The sequence below is a fragment of the Carlito syrichta genome, unplaced genomic scaffold, assembly GCF_000164805.1.
Source record: "Carlito syrichta isolate Samal-C Ts95f unplaced genomic scaffold, Tarsius_syrichta-2.0.1 Scaffold301849, whole genome shotgun sequence".
In the NCBI taxonomy this organism is placed as follows: domain Eukaryota; kingdom Metazoa; phylum Chordata; class Mammalia; order Primates; family Tarsiidae; genus Carlito; species Carlito syrichta.
Window position 1 is genome coordinate 1 of NW_007245945.1, and position 4,459 is coordinate 4,459.

At 52.7% G+C, this 4,459-nt stretch overlaps 1 pseudogene; it reads left to right on the top strand.

Moving 5' to 3' along the window:
* The first annotated feature begins 3,512 nt into the window (after window positions 1-3,512).
* LOC103257716 lies at window positions 3,513-4,401 on the top strand (annotated as a pseudogene).
* Window positions 4,402-4,459: the final 58 nt, after the last annotated feature.

A 4,459-nucleotide genomic window follows, 5' to 3' on the forward strand; every position in this document is an offset into this window, starting at 1 on the left:
ACACACACACACACACACACACACACACACACACACACACACACACACACGCACACATGGGGGGGCAGGCAGATAGATTTTTTTTTTCTATGAGGTGGAAGAATTAGGTCCAGCTGAGAAGTATCAGAATGAAAATTTAAGGCCAGGCATGTGGCTCACATCTGTTATCCCAACACTTTGGGAGGCTGAGGCAGGAGGATTGTTTGAGGCCAGAAGCTGAAGACCAGCCTGGGCAACATAACAAGACGCCATTTCTACAAAATTGAAGATAAAATAAAATATGATTTAAAAGTTCAGAAGAGGATATCAAGCAGAACCTGTAAAAGAAATGTCCACTGATGGGATCAATATCATGACCTGAAAGGAATATAAACAAACTCTTATTCACAACTTTTGGAAAACTTTTATTTTTATTTTATTTTATCTTAATCTTTTGGAGTCAGGCTGTCACTCACAATGATCATGGCTCACTGCAGCCTCAACCCCCTGGGCTCGGGCGATCCTTCTGCCCCAGCTCCTGAGTAGCTGGGACTACAGGCGCATGCCACCACGCGTGCCCAGCTTATTTTTCTGATTTTTTTGTACAGACGAGGTCTTTCTATGTTGCCCAGGCTGGTCTCGAACTCCTGGACTGAAGTGATTCTCCTGCCTTGGCCTCCCAAAGTACTGGGATTATAGGCATGAACCACCGCACCCGGTCTTTTAAAAATGTTTTTATTCCAGTGCAGCCTCATTCTTACAGTAAAGTTGCAAGAACAGTGCAAAGGCCTTTGAGTACCCCTTACCCAGATTTGTCGACTGCTGACATCTTGCCCTGTTTGTTTTGCCATCGCCTCCTCTGCCCACATGTATTTGTTACACACATGCACTTTCTCCTACACTGCCGAATCGTGAGCTGGAGACATACTGTCCCTTTTGCTTCCACACTTCCGTGTATATTTCCTAAGAACAGCCTCCTCTTTCTCAACTTCCTACTAAGCGACACTCACGCGTGAGCAGGGTGCCACGATCAGAATCAGGACGCTGAACCTTGGCGCAGTATTATTATCAAATCCTCGGTGCACAGTCAAGGGTTGCCTGTCCTTTTGGGTGATTTTGTCCCGAATTCCAGCCAAATCCAGATCACGGGCTGCATTCGTTGTCATGACTCCGTCACGCCGGAACACCTCCTCCGCCTTTGTCTTTCTTGGTCTTGAACCCAGCCAGCTATTGGCAGAATGTCCCTCAGTGTGGGGTCACCTGGCTCTCGCAGGAATCGCAGAAGAAACGGTGCGTGCGTCTCAGTGGTCCTACCGGGAGGCACGAGATATTGGTTTGCCCCAGGAGTAGGGCTGTCAACTCTGACTACCTGTCTAAGGTGGCGTTTGCCAGCGGTGGCCCTTTTTTTTTTCTCGTCATTGTCACTGGTTGCTGATTTGTGGGAAAATGCTTCGCGGCTGTGTGGACCAGCCAGCCATGACCATGAAAACAACAATGGCGATGTTGGTGATGTGATGATGGTGACAGTGATGGCGATGGCGGCGACGATTCTCGGGTCCCGAGAATCTCAGTGCAGCAGAACCCCACTGCCGTGCAGTCGTGCAGCTGGTCGCATGGTCTGTGGGAGCTGTTCTGTCGTGCTGGAGCCCAAGGTCCGCGGGGCAGTCTGGACGGGAAGATGGACGTGACGTGGCGGAAGCAAGAACAACCTGGATCCTGTGGGCTGAGTCAAAGCCCATATCGGTCTCTGGCCTTGACCTCCAAGATCCAACGTCCACAATGGCGTGTCCTGCCCAGGAAGCTGGCAGTCCTCACCCTGGAGCTAACTCAGCACTTGGCCCAAGATTGAGAAGTGACAGCAAAGACCCTGGATGCCAGAGAAGCTGTCGGGTACGCCGCCCACTGCACCACCAAGTGGCCAGCAGCTCAGTGACTTGAGGGGCTGAAACAGCACTCTCCCTCTCCCCAACCATTGCAAGGGAGGAGGGCGGCCCCTTCAGTCCGCCTTCTCTCTGGTGATGGGGCTAACTGGGCTCTCTGCCGGGGAGGGAGTGTAGGGAAGGTGTGCCTGACAGTCCCGCCCTCTCTGTGACTAGCCTGCACCTTGTCAAACCTGAGCATCCATGGCTTCTCTTCTTATTCCTGCATCCTTTCTGCACTTATTGGTTAGCACTCTACTGTCAGGAGGGCTTTCTCTTCTCCCCCATTCATTCATTCATTCATTCACTTGTTTATATTAGGACAGACGTAAAGAATCTCGTTTGGCTTCATTAGTGATAATCCATTACCATCTTTATCTGTTTTGATGCTCAAATTGTCCCAGATCTGGCCCATCCAATCCAGCTATCGCATCCCGTCCTGGTCCGGGACTCTGTCTTTTTTCCAAGCAGCCCTGGGTCTTTTGAGTAGAAACCAAGATTTGAGTACTGGGTGCTCTCTGTTAACATGTCATTGCTTCTAGGCCCTGACAGAGGACAGAGCAGGCACACACATGTACACACACACATATTACAGTTATTCACGAATACCTCCGACCCCTTCTTCTAGCATGTAGGCACATTCTGGCCATCCCCTCCCTCCTTCTCCTTCCTCCGACAGCAAGAAGCCTGGACGTGGCTTGTTTCAGTCACTGATGACAGCTCGTTCCTACAGATCATCAAGAAGAGAGGGAAAGACAGACCTCTACACCCAGACTGGGCAGCACAGATGGACTTGGAGGAAGACCAGTGACTGAGAACAGTCACTGCAGGGCCAGTGTCCGGCCAGGCTCCTTCTCGTTTCAGAGCAGGGCTTCCCCACAGCACGTGTGACACATTGGCTGGGAATGTAAAATCCACTGTGGCTGTAACCAAGTCCACAGCGGTAACAGCAGCATCCGGCAGACCCGAGGAGCCCAGGGTCCTTCCCGTGGAGACCAAGCCTGGGGCCCCAGGTGCTCTCTGCCAACCGTCCCTGCTTCCAGGAACTGATGAGCTGAGCCGAGCCAGGCGGGGCTCACCGTGGACCCAAGGCTCATGTTAACTGAAAGGTGTAGGAGTTTTGAGTCTGCTCCCATGTGCAAGAAACCGTCCCCCCCACAGCAGCCAGCACCCAGAACAGCCAGAGGACTCACACCTCAGCCCCGACCCTCGAGTACTGTAGCAGTGACTGTGCTGCAACGACCGCCGCCGTGATCGCTATGGCCTTGACTTTTTCAACCCCTCGAGAGATAAGCCACACGAATTGTATTTCAGAGTGTGTCACAGACACCAGGAGCTGAAAAACACTAGTGCTCATTCTAAATGACTTGACTTAGAAGAGGTGAAAGAATCTGCTGACGGAAGTCCCAAATTTGAAAACACACACACACACACGGCTGAAGAAAGGTGGCCCAAGACAGATCAGTAGATTCAGAACATCCTGAGAAACTAACATATGTTGGTAAAATTGCACTTGAGGACTAAACAGGGGAAAGGGTTTAGGCAAAGAAGGAACAGCCCGAAGACTGGTCGGGAGAGGGGGAAGGAATGGTAAAGAAAGAAAAAGCAAGCAGCATGGAGGTGCTAGGAGTCGGGGCGAGTGTCCCGGCCACTCGGGCCGTTGTCCTTCACGTCCAGACCTACTCCAGCGGCCGGGAGTGTGGAAATCTGGGGATGGCTCTAGGGAGGGAAAGCCGGGCCACACCTGGGTGGCAGGTTGGCGCTCTTGTCCAAAAGGCAGGGTTTGTGGATGGTTTGAAGGCCCTCCCAGGGAGCAGGTGGCGAGGATGGGGGGAGGAGGCTACGCTCGGGGACCCACAGCTGGTCGAGAGGACCCCAGACTCGGGCCAGGCATGGCAGCTCATGCCTGTCTTCCCAGCACTTTGGGAAACCGAGGTGGGAGGATCACTTGAGACCAGGAGTTTAAGACCAGGCTGGGAAACACGGCAAGACCCCATCTCTAAATATATGTCTATATATCAAAAAGTTAGCCTTTCCCCAGCTGCCGCCAAGGTGCTCGGTTCTTCTGAGGGAGCTAAGGCCGCGTTGGGGTGAGGCCCTCACTTCATCCAGCGACCAGCACCGCGCCCGGCAGCTCCATTCCGCACTCGCTGCAACGTGGCCTCCGTGTCCGAGCTCGCCTGCGTCTACTCGGCCCTTATCCTACACGACGACGAGGTGACCGTCCCGGAGGATAAGATCAACACCCTCATTAAGGCCGCCGGGGTGACCGTGGAACCTTTCCGGCCTGGCTTGTTTGCAAAGGCCCTGGCTAATGTCAACATTGGGAGCCTCATCTGTTCTGTGGGGGCTGGCGGGCCTGCACCTGCAGCTGGCGCTGCCCCAGCCGAGGAGAAGAAAGTAGAAGCAAAGAAGGAAGAGTCTGAGGAGTCTGATGACGACATGGACTTTGGTCTGTTTGACTAACCCTTTTATAGTGTGTTCAATAAACAGCTGAACTCTGCAAAAAAAAAAAAAAAAAGTTAGCTGAAGCTGGGCGCAGTGGCTCAGCCTGTAATCCC